Source organism: Physeter macrocephalus, chromosome 18, assembly GCF_002837175.3.
Source record: "Physeter macrocephalus isolate SW-GA chromosome 18, ASM283717v5, whole genome shotgun sequence".
NCBI lineage: Eukaryota > Metazoa > Chordata > Mammalia > Artiodactyla > Physeteridae > Physeter > Physeter macrocephalus.
In genome coordinates, this window is record NC_041231.1 from 45,914,454 (window position 1) to 45,931,633 (window position 17,180).

The 17,180-nt window shown below is 46.6% G+C and overlaps 1 long non-coding RNA gene across 1 annotated transcript in view; it reads right to left on the bottom strand.

Annotated features, from left to right (window-relative positions):
• Positions 1-2,375: 2,375 nt before the first annotated feature.
• The window catches only part of LOC112064943 (uncharacterized), a 51,109-nt gene continuing 36,304 nt past the window's right edge, over positions 2,376-17,180 (bottom strand). Inside the window, exons 2-3 of the long non-coding RNA XR_002891752.2 lie at positions 3,115-3,197; positions 2,376-2,538 (exon numbers count right to left, since the gene is read on the bottom strand). This is a non-coding gene — a long non-coding RNA (uncharacterized lncRNA). The remainder of the gene's footprint in view (positions 2,539-3,114; positions 3,198-17,180) is intronic.

Sequence of the window (17,180 nt, forward strand, 5' to 3'; positions counted from 1 at the left end):
GGGATCCAACAGTTTAAGAAAAAATATCTATTGAACTTTGTTTTTTCCTCTGGTCTCTTGGTAAGACGGATTTGGGTTTTGATTCTGTCAAAATGAGAAATTTGCCTTGTTCTGTAAAATCAGAGATTGGAAGCGTTTCTTTTTCTTTCTTTCCTTTTTTAAGCCCTCAGGGGCACGGACTGACAAGGGAGCTGCACCTGACTCTGGACACCTCAAGCACAGCCAGTGGTGCTCCATCGCCCAGGAGCCCATCGCTGGGTGCTGGGTTTCAGCACCATATCGTACCGCAAATGCCAGGAGGTGCCACTCACATCCTCACCCATGATGGGGCAACGTTGTGCCTGACAGATAAGAGGAAGCTCCCTCTTGATGAGGCACTGCCACTCCAAAGGCCTAGGTTGTTTAATGGAAAGAACCAGCAGAGATCCTGCCTCTAAACTGCCTTGTGACCTTGAGCAGGTCACTGAGCATCTCCGACCTGTGTCTCAACTGTAAAATATGAGGTTTTAACAGGTGAGTCTTTTGTGACATAGTGGTCCTTTTTCAACTGATGCTGACACAGCAAAAGGCCACTATGCTCAGGGTCCCGTATTAACCAAACTCAGTTGACCCTATAGTAAAACATAAAGTATTTTTCCCCAAGTCCAAGAAGCACGAAGCTTTTCTTTTTCCTGTTTTTTTTGGGGGGGGAGGGGAGGGTGGCAGTAGCTACAAAAATGACATTTTGCAGTTTAAATAGAATGAATGAGGAAATGAAAGAGAGTCCTGGAGGCAGGTCAGCGGTGAAAGATACATTTTCAAACATAGCAAAGGTGACCGATGGTTGCTTTGCAAAGGTGACCTTTGTCAAAGGTGACCGTTGTTTGCTTGCTGACATCTTCTTGGGGAACCCCATCTTGCCCTCGGGGGATGCTCTGGTGGGACAGTCAGTCAATGTTCCCTGCCTACTAAGACATGGGGCGAGCAAGTGTCCCAGGCTAGTCCAGTAACTCTGCTTCCCAGGAAGATGGATAGTGGACCCAGTGCCAAGCCCAGGGGGCCAGCGGGAAGGGCTCCACTCTGGGCATTGCTGCCCTGAAGAGGCTATCTATTCCTTCCTGCTGTCTACATGCTCCTGTCTTCCCGAGACCCAGATGTTCAGCTTTGTCTTCAATTTGGTGTCACCCCATGCCCTTCCACTAAATTCCAACTTTCATCTAAGTTAGTCAGAGTCAGATTCTGTTGCTTGCAACCAAGAACTCTAAATCTAATGGACATTTTATTTCTCCTCTCCTTCTTCCAAACTTTTCTAAAAACACAAAGAAGGGAGGGAGGGAGGGAGGGAGACATCAGTGTTTTTAAAATGTGTTTTAGCCACAGAGCCCTTTTTCTCTAATTAAATCTAATGTGGACTACCTAAGACAGATGAAAGCAGAGCTCCTTGTCCTCCTCCTACCTGTTCTGTTTCAGCTTCCCCAGATCTGCTTCCTCAGAATCCAGAAATCTCAGCCACCGTTTCCTCTGTTAATATCTACCTGTGAGAAGTTAAGGTTCCTTGGGGAGAGGGGCCAAGGAGAGAGAGGGAGTAACAGCAGCATTCATGGAACACCACCTGTGCTCTAGGCACAGCTGGGAGCTTCGTACATGCTGTTCTAGTTACTATAACAAGCCTGTAAGGTGGATTCTGTTATTGTCATTTGCAGAGGAAACTCAGAGATCCAGCAGTTGGCTGGAAGGCACAAAGATACAAGTGACAGAGCTGAGATGTGAACCCAGGTCTCTTGTGACCTAACACAGGCAGATGGTCCCCCACTTGGCACTGTTATGGGGTATACAGTATGCCTCTCCCACACCTGCATGTCCATATCACCAGCAGTTCCTGCCCCTAGAGCCTTTGCCTTACTCAAATGCTTCTATCAATGGAAGTGTCAAATAAAATTCAATAAAGTATTGAACAAAAGAACAATGATTATATGAAAGGAGTACAGTTTAAAGGTTAAGAATACAGGGTCTGGCATCAGATGGGCCTGGGTGAATCCCAACTTTACTGCTCACCAGCTCTGTGATGTTGAGCAAGCCGCAGGACCTCTCTGTGCCTCATTTTCCTCACCTGGAAAATAGGAGATAATAATATTTCCTATTGTGATAAGCAGAATAATGGCCCCAAAGACGTCCACATACTAATTCCCTAATTCCCTAATCCCTTGAACCTGTGAATATGTTACATTATTTGGGAAAAGAGAAGTGAGGTTGCTAATCACCTGGACTTTAAAATACAGAGATTATTTTGGATTATCTGGGTGAGGCCAATGTAATCACAAGGATCCTTACATGTGAAAGAGGGAGGCAGGAGAGTCAATGTCACAGTAATGAGATGTGAGAAAGACTTGCCGGCTTTGAAGATGGAAGGGCACCATGACCAAGGAGTGTAGGCAGCTTCTAGAAGCTGGAAAAGAGAATGATTTCTCCCCAGAGCCTCCAGCAAGGAATGCAGCTCCGCTGACATCAATCCTTGATTTAAGCCCAGTGAGACTCATCTCAGGCTTCTGACCTATGGAACTATAAGAAAATAAATGTATTATTTTAAGACATTAAATTTATGGTAATTTGTTACAGCAGCAAGAGAAAACGAATACACGCCACTGAGAGGGTTGTGAGGATTATTGGCGATGCTACTGGACATGCAGAAACACAGAGAAGCTGTGTTTCCTCATTGATTGGTGTGCAGAGCTGGGAGCTATTGAGAGTGGTGGTGAGCTGTGCCCTGCTTCTTCTGACCATCCCTGTCCACCCGCCCACCCCTGCACCTTTATGCCTTAATTATGTTGGAATGTTTCCTTATAATCACACACCCGATGACTCCCTTCGTCACGCTGAATTCTAAATTGCACTTGAAGTAGCTTGTACAATGTGTGTCTTCTGATTAGCTTCTTTCTGAGCTCCAAAATGAGGGTAATCAGAGTGGAGGACAGACCTTACTGTGTACCCTGGGATGGAGGAGAGGGCAGGGGATCTCTCCACTGCAATCTTCTAATAAGGCTTGAAGAGCTTTTAAAGAGCCGGCTCACCTCACTCTGCAGGCCTGTGGTCATCCTCCCTCCCATCCCCTCCAGAAACGAAAGCTCTCAGACTTACCCTTCCAGGTTCCGACGCAGCTGCCTTTAGTCCCTCCTTCACCCTGGTCTCTCCTCCTCTGAGATTGTAGTTTGTTCTGGAGACTAGGAAAGTGATTATAACCCAGCTGTCAGTCATATCCAGCCAACCCCTGAGATCTAGATCAGCTTGACTCAAACTCCCCCGTTGTGTGGACTATGGAGCCCAAAGCCCCCTCAAAAATTTCTGGGGATTTTCAAATGGGGTCTGGCTCTCCTGTGGTCACATCTTCCCAGTGAAAGATTTATAAGAAAGCTAATGAAGCTTAAATTCCAGGGCTGTTCCCTTGTGGGAGGCCCTAGCAAAGTGTTCACGTGGTCATATGTTTTGGTAAAATTTGCAAAAGGTTGATATTTTTATATTATTTTTCTTTAGGGGCATCTCACCAAACTGTATGAGCTTCAGATTCCATGAAATTTGGATCTGCCCCTGCACCTAGCTCCCTGTCTGTATGCCACAGTGCATTCACCCTCACACAAGATTCAGCCCTTTGTTTTCCTCCAAAAGGTGTCAAGGTATTCCTGAGTGCTGTAGACCTCTCTACCGTGAGTGTGTGTGTGTGTGCGTGTGTGTGTCTGTGTGTGTGTGTGTGTGTGTGTGTGTTGCGGTGGGGATGGGAAGAAAGGGATCACAACTACAACTGGCCACTAGGCGTCCTCATTCTTAGAAGTTTCCTTGGGCCACCAGCATGGACCACCTGTTTCTGCTACTTTTACCCCTAGGGACCCACCCTCTGGGTAGCTCTGGCTTCTCTCTACCTCATTTCTTTTTCCTTCTTCCTCTCAGGAGCACAGCAAATTCCTCTTACTCTCTCATCTTTAAGCATTACTTTTGACTTTTCACCTTGTAACCTCCCTGCTCTGCCCTCTAAAGTTCATCATGGTATCTTCCCAGGCTGGCTTTCCTAAGAGGGCTTAGGGTACCTACAGTTAACAGAGTATACTTTTTACATCACAACATGGTTATCACAGAAAGTATTGGGCTTTTCTTTTCCAGGGCTGGGGGTGAGCATACCCAAGGGTCTGGGGGATAACACAGTCAATAGGGTGGAGGGGGAACCTGCAAGCAGAGGTGATTGGGAAAAGGGGGAGTGGCCAAGAGCTTTGGCTGAAAAACAAGTATGTTGAGATGCTGGTGCTAGGCCCATTTTTTCCCTGAGGCTTTTTGGAAAGCCTCAGGACTTACAGCCAGCTGAATAACACTAAGGAGAAGGGACCATTCCCTCCTTTGTGCCCAGCTGGACCCTAACAGCTGCTCATGGTGGCTCCTATAATACTTTATTTTATGTTTTTGTTTATGCATTTGTCTCTGCCTCCATGGTCCTAAATCCTTGATGCCAAGAAAATATGTTAGTTTTTCTGTTCCTCCCCATTTAGCATAGGACCTGGCATATTTCTTGAAAATTTCTTATTTATGAAATAGTGATAATATTAGCAGTTATCCCATAGAGTAATTATATAGATTGAATGAGGTAGTCATCTAAAGTTCTTAGCATAAAGTTTGGCACAGAATAAATACTCAAAAAGTATCCCTTGTTAATATCATTGAATGAATGACTGGATGAACGAATGAGGTGCTTTGGTTTAATTCATCAGCACAAGCTTTTACATAGGCTTGGAGTTCCTTTTTCATCTTTTTTCTTGCTATATTGAACTAAAAGAAATGGCATGATAAAAGAAAAGAAAGATAATCAAGTGGAAATCACAACTGTTTAATTATATCTAGAAATACAAATTTTTCCTTTTAAATTTCTAGGGTACTGACAGTAATCGAATGCAGTGCCACCTATCAGCTGGAGGAATGTATGCACTGTCAGTGAAGGTTGCCTTCTTTTTTTCAGAAGAATTACAGTGTGCCTTCCACATCTGCAGATTCAACCAACCAGGGGTAGCAGATATTTTTTATTTTATTTTATCTAAAAATTTTTTGGCCACACTGCATAGCATGCAGGATCCTAATTCCCTGACCGGGGATCGAACCCTTGCCCCCTGCAGCGGAAGAGGGGAGTCCCAACCACTGGACCTCCAGTGAAGTCCCCTAGAAAATATCTTTTTTAAAAGATTCCAGAAAGTTCCAAAAAGCATAACTTGAATTTGATGTGCACTGGCAACTATTTACATAGCATTTACATTGTATTTATAACTGTTTACATAGCATTTACATTGTATTTGGTATTATAAGTGATCTAGAGATGATTTAAAGGAGTGGGAGTGCAAACCCTTACAATTTAAGATCCTTTCCCAAAAATTCCTACCAGAGGAGAAAGGGGAAAAAAAGGGCAAAAAAGGACAGAAACATCATGAAGCAGCCACAGAGAGAAGGCGAAGGAGACAGGGACCTAAAGAGGGTGCATCTCAGTGAAGTGTGGAGGCCCTCCTGCAGGTCTGCGCTCCCATCTCCCCCTCTCTGGATAGATGGAATGAATTCAGAGCTTTGTGACCCAGCCTTTGGCCCCATGGAGCAGCTAGAAAGGACTGATGGGAATTGCCGACCAATGTGCCTGGGTGTTGGGAGGGAAAGCAGATTGTAGGGTGCTTTTCAGATGCAGACCGCCTCCAAAATGGAGCACCAGAGTGAGTGCATGTTATCAGAAAAGCTGCCTACACAGCTCAGGAAAATAAAGAGATTTCCAGGCTGACGATTTTTGATAAGCATTGATCTTTGACTTTATAAGCAGTAGCAAATTCTGGTCAAATCAAAAGGCCAGGTGGTCTCCTGTTAGTTGAGGAAAAAGAGGAATAAAGAGGAATAAAAAAAAGTCTTAATTAAAAACAAATTTTCACACTAAGAAGGCAACATGTTTAGTCCCAGTTTACAACAAATTCCTTTTGGTTCCAAAGCATCCTAATTATCTAGAATTTATGAGGACTTTTAAGACCCATCTACCCCATCCCAATTATCAAGATGTGTCTGCCCTGAAAAGGGTTACATAGTAGTAGCCTATCTGCTAGTATAGACTCTGCCTGGAAAATGACTTATGTTTCCATTATATCAAAATTATATAGGCCACTTTGGAAAATACTGGATCACATAGGTTAACACTAGAGCTAGAAATGACTTCCTGGGGCTTAGGTCTATTCCTCTGCCTTCTGGAAGCTCTCTGACATGTGAAGCCAGTGATTTTTTAAGTCTGTTTTGGAAAGTCCCCAGGAGTCAAGATTTCACAGTCTCTGGATTTTAGTACCTAATCACTATTCCTACCAGGATATTCTTTCCAGACAACTTGATTTTCTCCAGCGGTAACTTAAGCACAGGTTCAGGGAAAGCAGTAATGAACGATCAATGTAGTGTTTAAGCACACATTTCCCCCAGGTTTGAGGCATCTCTGGTGTGTTTGTTATTCTTCCTCTGCCTCTCCCTTCTTCTGTTCTTGGCCCTGCCCTGTGTACCCCAAGGCTGGTCCTGAGGACGGCAGCACCAGGAGTTCCCTCGCCTTCTGGATTCTGGCTGGGTTGGCCAATGCGAGACCTTCCTCGGGGAGGAGAGCCGGGGAAGGTCTGCCCTGTTGGCCCTGCTCTGGCCCTGGCCGTGGCCCCATGACCACTGCTCCCTCGGGGCAGTCCTTCCTTCATGCTCCAGCCCTCAGGCCTCCAGGAATACGTTTCCTCCTCCTTCTTAGGTCCGGTGGTAACAACAGCCTCCATTGCGGCTGGTCTCTGGGTTTCCTTAACCTGCCCAAACTCTGTAATAACAGCCCCAGCATTGAAGTCTCTTGAACTGTAAGGGCTAGATTCTGTTCCAGCCGGGACCCCACTGAGGAACTGGGTGACAGATGTCTTGAGCCTTTTGGCAGCATAGGGTCACCCACCCTGGCAACACATTTATCCCATTTCCTCCCTGAATTACTGCAAAGGGTCTGGGTTTCCCCAACTGTTCTGAGGCCAGTGGGACCTCTGTGTCACCAAAAAATCATGCTGTGACCACCATGGAAGGTGCTGGAGTGGGAGCTCAGGGTGGTAATGAGTAGAATCGACTCTGCAGTCTAGTGCCAGAGGGCAGCCGGCAGAGCCAAGGGTGCCACCTTCACGGTCTTTCTACTGAGGGTGAAGGACGTTTGCTCTGCAGGGTGGAGGGTGCAGAGACAGCCTCCGACCATAACCCCGGGCCCCGCTTGGGGTGCCCCGACCCCTTTCACACTGGCCTCTGTGCAGACCCACTCTTGGAGCCCAGCTCACCCTCTCCTGGCCTGCACAGCCCTCCTGCTCAGGCTCTCGGAGAACATAAAGCACGAAACGAGATTAAATGCCTCAGGAGCAGCCAATGGCCTGGATCTAAGAAATGACACCTGTGACATGGGACAAGCCCCTTCTCTCTCTGGCCCTCAGACTCTCCATCTGTAAAGAGAAGTCCCGCCCACCTCCCAGGGGTCATCAAAGACCCTAATAATATGCACATGTGCACTCTGAAAATGGTTTCCATATAAAGTCAACTTCATCAAACTTCTTTTTCCTCTAACACTCACATCCAAGACATCAGGAAATCCCATCAGCTTGTCTTTGAAAGTGTACCTAGAATCCAGCACCTAGACCACCATCAGCCTCCAAAGTGGTTTTCCTGCATCCACGTTTGCCCCAGTCCCCAAGTCTGTTCACCACTCAGCAGCCAGAGCGATTCTTTAACACAGAAGTAAAAAAGCAAGTCAAGATCCTCCAAAGGTTCTCCAGCTGACCTGGGCACAACACAAAGCCATGTGAAGTCATCTGCAAGGTCCTATGATCTAACCCCTGCCCCGACCTCGGCACCTGACTGTCTCCCTGGTCCACTGCCATGGTCCACTCCTCTGCCTTCCTGAGGGCCTGGCTTGCCATGCACGCTCCCACCCCAGGGCCTTTGCTCTGGCCGATCCCTCTCCCTGGAGCCCACGCTGGGCTCCCGCCACTCGTCCAGTTTTCTGCTTTACTTTCTCCACAGCACCTCCTTCCCTCCCTAGAAAGTGCTATCTGCCTACTCCTGGCTCCCTGCACTGGAATGTTAGTCACTACTGTGTCCCCAAGGCAGTGCCTGGAACATAGGGGATACTCAGCAAACACGAAAGTATGAATGAATGGGATTCGATTTTCTTCCCCCAGCTTTGGCAGAGGTCTCTTTGTCCAGAATCAGGGCCTGCTGTGTGTTTGGATTGCTACCTGTGTGGTGGGAGTGTGAGTACACGGCTCATGTGAGCTCCTGATGAAAGTGGGGGATGGTGGTGGTAAAAGCCCACAGGAAGGTTCAATTTTTTAAAGGGCACGGAAAAATTAGACTTGGAATTTCAGAGTCTTAAAAACAAAAGAAGCTGGGACTGCAACTGTGATGCAACAGTTCCTTTCTGCATCCCCCCGCTCCAGCACACACACAAATGGTGAGGATGAAATGGCAAGTGGGAGACAGAGGGGAAGGAGGGCAGGATGGGGGACCCTCTGGAGGGGGACCCAGGCTTTCACACCCCAGACAGATGTGCCAGGAGTTGAGAGGAGGAGGAAGCCACTGGCTAGTGGGGAGTTCTGGGCAGGTGGGAGGAATGTGGATCTGGGCCTTGGAGACGGGAGTGGTGTACGCCTGGTAGGAGGGCATACTTTTGTCATAAGCAAAAGTAAGAGGTGGGACGGGGTGGGGTGCAGATGACCTCTGCCAGAACAGGGGGTGTGTGGGGAGGTAAGGAGGCTGGTTGAGACAGGTGAGGAAGAGCTTCCCTGATGGATAGGAGTCTGCCTTCAGCCTCGGTGTCCTGAGCCTCACCCCCTCTTCATCCAGCGTGTGGATGGAGCCCTGGGTGTGGGGCAGATGCTGGTCTAGTTGCTGTGGATACAGGAGTGAGCAGGCAACCGTGCCGCCCCTCCCAGCTCTCCTTGGAGTCCTCGGTGGGGTTGGAGTGTGGACTGGAACCTGGACACCTGGGCTCTGAGACGGATAAAGACAGAACCCACCCGCCACTTCTCTGGTTCCCTGACCCAGTAACACTTTGCCTAAATGAAATGACACCAAATGAGCCCAAAGAATTTAAATTGTTAGTTTATTTCCAGGCCAAAGTGAGCTTCAAGTGTCACACAAATGGATGCCGTCACACAAGACCAAGCGAGCAGTTTGCGATTAGATGCCTCTGGGTTTGAATCCAAACTCTGTCACTCAGTAGCAGCATCGCCCCAATGTGGCCCCAGTGTGGCCCTGGCTTCTCCAAGGCTCATTTCCTTGTCCACACAAGAGAAATCCTAGAACCTGCCTCATGCTGTGTGGGTTCTGTGCGATAGTGCACAGAAAAGTCTCGACTCAGTGCCTGCCTGGAGGACATGCCTGGGGGCTGCAGTCAGGCCCCTCTAGCAGGAAAATACGGCCTGTCCATGCTTCCCAGACACTGACACTTCTTTGACAAGAGGGGCACAGCCCAGTCACCAACCTGGAGGGGGACGGGTTCAATTTTCATGAGACATGGGTTAATGACGAGGACCTAGTTTTCTGCAGGCATAAGCACACCTATAGACGCCTTACCCTGGCCTGCTGCTTTCACTATTCAGAGCATCTCCCGTTTCCTCTCATCCACACAGTAGGACAGATGAAAGAGGGAGAACACAGGAGTGGCAGCCCAGCTTGTCACTTGGCTGCAAGCTCTGAGGATGAGTGGTCCTGGCCAAGGCTGGCAGTGTGGCGTCAGCTACCCTGAGCATCCTTGTCACTCAAAGCTCAGGCTTCCAAGAGCCTAGCCTGTAGGAGACCAGGCCGTGGCCAGGAATGCCGTCCTCCTCTTGTCCTCCTGGGGCTGGAATTGGTCCCTAATTCTTTCCTGGGCTCATCCTCCCCCCATAAATACCTTCCTGGGGACAGGGCAGACAGCACAGAGGCTCCTCTCTCTCTGGTCCCTCCTGCTATCTGGGCACCATGGCAACAAATGCACTTCCTGGAAACACGGCTCTTTCACCACCTGATTCCAAGCAGCATTACTGCCCCGGTCCTGGCCAGGTCAACCCTACGAGGATCCACAACTGTTTAGAGCAATCCTCCTCTTTCAGGTGCTGAAAGATGGGCTGCTGGTCACTTTCAGGGTCACCCCAAACAGCAGGCCCTGCTCTCGCTATTGCCTGCAGGACACCCCCTGGAGGTCTTTCCATGAATTCCCTGGCTGTGCCATGCTTTAAGGAATCGGTGTTTGTGTCCTTATGACCTTTTGACACTCTTGAGAACAGGACCCTGTGTTTGTTAAATTTGCAGCCACAGTACCTTACACATAGCAGGTGCTCAGAAAACGTTTGCACAGCATGCCTTGGTGCCAGGCCTACACAAGCTGTGACAAGAAGGACCAGAGACCTACCAAGGTCAACAGCTCATTTGTGGGGTAGCCAGCACTGGAAACCAGAGCACGGCACAGTGGCAGCTAAGAGCACAGGTTTGTGGCCAGGCTGCCGGGGTTTGAATCCTAACTCTACTGTGTATTAACTAATGACCTTGGGCAAGTTGTTTTAACACCTCCTCACCTCAGTTTCCTCATCTGCAGAGTGGTGGAGATAAAAGTAGCTTTCTTTCTAGTACTTGAGAGGATTAAATGAGGTATTATCAGTAGAGTACAGAGTGTGGAAAATTGGTCCCAGTACACAGCTAATGCTCCATGTATGTTGACTGGCAGTATTTAATAATTTGGATAGTATGCTAAAGTAAAAAAAAAAATAAATTAAAAAACAGAGTATTTTGTGTGAGCTATTACTCTATGTATGCATCAAAACAGATGGAAATAGATACCCAAAAGTGCCAATCAGAGTCATCTGTAGCTGGTGGGATTGTGCGTGACTTTTGGTTTCTTTTACATATTTTTCTATAATTTCCAACTTTTCTATAGTGAACTTACATAAAGTGACTTTTGTTAAAAAACCACCCGGGACCTCCAATGACTACCTCCCCCACCTCTTCCTGAATATGATTTTGGATTCTAAGGAGATACCCCTGCTGTTTCCAATTGTTTGGGAATAGAAGGAAACCTGCCGAGACATTTCAGCTGGAGTAGTGGAGGCTACATTTCCGCAGTACTTTGCTTGTACACCCAACTAGGAAATGAGATATCTTGTGTTTTGAGCGAATCTCTCCCATTAATCATGGGGACACTCCAGGTCTATTGGGCAGAGTGAGTGGTATAATTAGGGTCTCTGTCTGCAAGGTTAATGCCAGCAGTCAAGAGCAGTGTGCATGAAGCAAGTCTGAGTCTTCCCGGAGCTTGTGGCAATATGATTGCTTCCCTGAGCCACGGAAGCCAAAGGCGAGAAGGTCTGGGTGGTCCCGAGATTTCAGGTAGAGATAGAAGTGTTGTGATAGCTATTGCGAGGATCTCCCCAGGCTCTCCCATATGTGAGTAAATGTGGGGTCGGCTAGAATATCAGAAAAGGATTTCCACAGTCCAAGAATTTCCTTAAGGACAGATGACTGAAGTCTGACACGTGATTTTTTCCAGCCAGGCTCTGTGTCTTTTTTGCAAGTGAAAGCAGTTTGTACCCATCAGAACGTTATGACGAGTTCAGAACTGCATCCACACACTTCACTCCAACATGTGCAAATTCTAGAGCACAAAGAAATGGATGGAAAGATGACCAATAAAACACATCCATTCCCAGCCACTGGGTCACCTGCCCCGGCTGTTCCCTGCCCTCTTTAGTAGCTGTGGGTTCCTTGTTGGTCTTTGGGCAATGCCAAGAAGGTAGGAACTGATCTGGTCTGGGAATCATAGAAAACAGCATTCTCCTCCCTTATGGTGTCCACAGTGTTAGGGGGACATAACTTCAGTACAGCTCAGAGAAGAAAACTTTTACAGTGGTTCATACAAGTTATGCCCCTGCCTATAAATAATCACATAAAACCAAAACACCAAACCCTTCCCCATTCAGCCCTCTCCCATCACCATAACACCCTCATCCCCTAATAAAAAGGGCATTTATCAAGACAGACAGAATGAGCAGCTTGATGGTTCTCACTGAGAGTTTTCTCAACCCTCCAATCTGCCTGTGGTTTCTGACATTTTGAGATGTACATGCATCGGTTAGCCCCATAACAGCCCCCACTGGATCCTGCTACAAGAAATGACCCTTAAATCCTTCCTTGTGCTTCCCTCCCCAATCACCCAACCTCAAAATAGGACAAGCATCAAAGAAAACTACCTGAATCATGTGAATCAAACAGGAGAGAGATGGAGGCTTGGAAGGAAATCTACCCTATTACATCCTGATTCCAAAAAGGAAAAGAAAAAGCCTGAAAAAAGGAGAAAATGCAGGAACTCTGAGCAGATGGTGCCCCTAGCTCTGGGACAAGGAGAAACAGGATATTCAAAGAAGGGGTTAGCCATCCTAAGTGCTAACCAAAGAGCAGTGGCTGCTGTCTCTGGGAGGTGACAGTGCAGCATCCAACAGTGACCCTGGGCTTTTACTGCTCAGGCACCTGGCAGTCAGGAGGGGAAACAGAGCAAGGAGGGTGTGACAAACTCTCTTTCAGTGCCTCCCACCAATAACAACCTTCAGGGTTGCTGCATCAATTCTGCTTCTTGGGTCTTGCAGAACTTCAGCTGTGGCCAAATCAAACTCAGAACCACACCAGGAAGGCAATTTTGGAAAACAGAGTTCCCAGCGTAAACAAGTTGACAATAGAACAATCCAGCAAAGGTTGCCAACCCAAGTTGGGTGAAACCCACTGAGGATGTCAGCTCTGCGAAAGGAATTCAGGCTGTTGGAAAACAGAAAAGTGCGTCACCTGGAGATTAGAGAGAGACCTGCGGACCAAGGCAGGCTTGAAGCCCTCCCTCGCTGCAGCTGCGTTTCTAGTATAGCTTGCCCTGATTTCCACACGGGAATCTTCTCCACTTTTAAGTCTATCCAATATTTAGCAGCATTAGGAATGTGTGTCAATCAGGGTTCAGTACAGGAAATAGAGCAGAAAAGGATTTAATCCAGGGACTTGAGCCCTTACAAAAGTTGTTGGAAGGGCTGGAGAAGTGGAGCCAGGGACCACCACTGGAGCACAGCCTTCAAGGTCCAGCCTCAAAGCCAAGATCCAGAGCCAGGACCTCCTGTGACTGTCTCTGGGCACATGCTGTGATGGCAGTGGGCGGAGAGTTGGCCCTTGAAACTGCTCATGCCTCCGGCCCCCAGCTTGCCTACCAGCAGCCTCTGCCTTGCTCTACTTTCCGGTGTTAGTCAGCTCGGGCTGGTAACAGAGTATCACGAACTGGGTGGCCTAAAATCAGAAATTTATTCTCTCATAGTTCTGGAGGCTAGACATCTGAGATCAAGGTGTGGGCGGGGCCATGCTCCCTCTAAAGCTCTAGGTAGAATCCTTCCTTGCCTCTTCCTAGCCCCTGGTGGTGGCCGTGTTCCTTGGCTTAAAGCTGTATCACTCCCATCTCCGCCTCTGTCGTCGCATGGAGTTCTCCATGTGTCTCTGTCTTCACATGGCATTTTCCTCTTCTTACAAGGACACCAGTCATATTGGATAGGGACGCACCCTAATGACCTCATCTTAACTTGATTATGTCTGCAAAGACTCCATTTCCAAATAAGGTCATATTCACAGGCACCGGAGGTTAGGACTTTAACATATATTTTCGGGGGAACACAATTTAACCCATAACATTTCCTAAACTTGCGTCTCATTGGCACAACCTCATTCACATCCAGAAGTCTAGGAAATGCAGTGTTAGCCTTCCAACTGGTCAAACAGAGTGAGGGCGAATAAAGGGGGAAAGCCCACCCATGTGGCTAGCACAGGGGCCACCGTGCAAGCACCGCTGTATTCTGGCTGACCAGATGAGGCAATCCTGATACACAGAATGAGAGGCAGTGCAGTAGGGTGGGTAGTAGCACTGGATCCAATGTTTGAACCTGGCCCAGCTTCTGCTGGCTATGAGACCTCGGGCAGGCTAGTTACTTCTCCTCTGTAACCTTTAGCTTCCACACCTATAAGTGGGGATAATAACAGACACCATTTCTCAGGGTTTACCTGAGTATTAGATGAGATTATGGACTCCAAGTTCCAAGGACCAGGCACACAGTAAGCCAACTACAATGGTAACCATTATTAAATTATCAAACTTACTAGGTTTATTCTGTGTCCCACCATGGGAGAGAACTGAATGAAGCACAGACACATGGACGAACTGTATGTAAGGGTTCCCCCTGGCATGGTTAGGACTTTATGTAAAAATCAGAAACTCCAAGAATTTGAGCCAAGGCATAAATTTCCTGATGTAAGGATTTTCTTACTCAGAGCAATGACCCATCAGAGTATCAAGAAGCTAAGGGATTTATTTCTGGAATAGATTTCTCCAAGTTCTGTTGGTGATTATTTAACTTTAGTTGACATAAGAAGAGAAAAAGCAGGTGTCAGCTAAAGTGTGTGTGTTTTCTTACACAAGCATTGTTACATGTTTATGTTCCTGAAAAAAGGAAGCAAAAGTCATATTAACCATGTTTAGGGTTCAGAGGACAAATGCTTGTTCAATTTTAAAAGGTGCAATGGACTGAAATAACTTTTCAGTGGTCAGCATGACTTGGATGGAGGCACATTCTGTATTTTACTATTATTAAATCTGTCTCTCTACGTGAAATAAAGCAGTTGAGACAGAAATCAGACTTCCGTGCCTCAGACTGGGTCATAGGGAACATTTAGCTATTAAAAATTTGGCATTTTACATAAAAAAATGAAATAATGCCATTTGCAGCAACATGGATGGACCTAGAGATTATCATACTAAGTGAAGTCAGAAAGAGAAGACAAATACCATATGATATCACTTATATGTGGAATCTAAAATATGACACAGATGAACTTACCTACAAAACAGACTCACAGACATAGAGAACAGACTTGTGGTTGCCAAGGAAGGGGGAGTGGGGGAGGGATGGATTGGGAGTTTGGGGTTAGCAGATGCAAACTATTATGTATAGAATGGATAAACAACAGGGTCCTACTGTATAGCACAGGGAACTCTATTCAATATCCTGTGATAAACCATAATGGAAAAGAATATGAAAAAAATGTATGTATATGTATAGCTGAATCACTTTGCTGTGCGGCAGAAATTAACACATTGTAAATCAACTATACTTGAATAAAATAAATTTTTTAAAAATTAGGCATTGTACAATTCAATAATAAAAGGACAAACAACACAATACAAATATAGGAAAAAGATCTGAACAGACATTTCACCAATGAAGATACACAAATGGCCAATAAACACATGAAAAGATACTCAGCATCATTAGTCATCAGGGAAATGCAAAGTAAAACCACAACAATACACCACAATGCAACTACTAGAATGGCTAAAACACACAAAATAACAACAAAAACTGACAATACCAAGTGCTGACAAAGATGTGGAATGATTGGAACTCTTGCACATTACTGATAGGAATGCAACGTGGTACAGTCACTCTGGAAAACAGTATGGCAGTATATTTTTAAGTTAAATATAAACTTACTATATGATTCCACCATTCCACTCCTAGATATTTACCTATGACAAATGAAAACATACGTCCACACAAAGATGTGTGTGTGAATGTTCATAGTAGCTTTAGTCATAATCACCCAAAACTGGAAGCAACAAATGGTGCATGGATAAACAAATTGTAGAATATGCATACAGTGGCATACTACTCAGCAATAAAAAGGAACAAAGTAGGGGCTTCCCTGGTGGTGCAGCGGTTAAGAATCCGCCTGCCAATGCAGGGCACATGGGTTCAAGCCCTGGTCGGGGAAGATCCCACATTCCGCAGAGCAACTAAGCCCATGTGCCGCAACTACTGAGCCTGTGCTCTAGGGCCTGTGAGCCACAACTACTGAAGCTTACACGCCTAGAGCCCGTGCTCTGCAACAAGAGAAGCCACCTCAATGAGAAGCCTGCACACCACAACGAACAGTAGCCCCGCTCGTCGCAACTAGAGAAAGCCTGTGCGCAGCAACGAAGACCCAATGCAGGCAAAAATAAATAAATAAAATAAATAAATTTATATTAAAAAAATGAAAAAAATAGCAATACATGGAACAACACAGATCAATCTCAAAAACTTTATGCTAAAGTGAAAGAAGTCAAACACAAAAGGCGATATATTACATGAGAGCATTTATGTGTAACTCTAGAGAAGGCTAAACTATAATGACAGAGAGCAGACCAGTGGTTGCATGAGGTTGGTGGGGGGCGGGGAGCAACTGCACAGGGGCAGGAGGGATTTCTTAGGGTTAGGGGATGGTTCTGGTCTGTGTTGTGATGGTAGTTACATGACTGTATACAGTTACTCAAACTCTTCAAAGTGTACACTTCAAATGGGTGAACTTTATGTAAATGATATATTAACGCAAACATAAGCTTTGAGTTCCGATGTGACAGGCTTGGGAAGAGGGAGCAGTTGGAGGATAGGAGTGGGGTGGTGGTGCAGGGCATGGCTTATCTATGCAATGCCTGAACCCAGTGATTTATCCTCTAAGATCAAGCCCATCAGTTATAACTGGGAAACTAGTGCAGCCAAGCTCTGTTCCAAGAGGGAGTGTTAGCATCATATCTATAGGGTTTTTTTCATTATAAAAATTTAGTGCTTATTTTATTTTTTATAAATTTATTTATTTATTTTTGGCTGCGTTGGGTCTTTGTTGCTGCACGCGGGCTTTCTCTAGCTGTGGCGAGCGGGGGCTACATTTTGTTGTGGTGCGCGGGCTTCTCATTGAGGTGGCTTCTCTTGTGGCGGAGCACGGACTCTAGGCACGCGGGCTTCAGTAGTTGTAGCATGCGGGCTCAGTAGTTGTGGCTTGCGGGCCCTAGAGCACAGGCTCAGTAGTTGTGGCACACGGGCTTAGTTGCTCTGCGGCATGTGGGATCTTCCCCGACCAGGGCTCGAACCCGTGTCCCCTGCATTGGCAGGCAGATTCTTAACCACTGCACCACCAGGGAAGTCCCTAGTGCTTTTTATTGTTATATTGATTTTTTTTTTTTTTTTTTTTTTTTTTTTTGGTGGTACGCGGGCCTCTCACTGTTGTGGCCTCTCCCGTTGCGGAGCACAGGCTCCGGACGCACAGGCTCAGCGGCCATGGCTCACGGGCTTAGC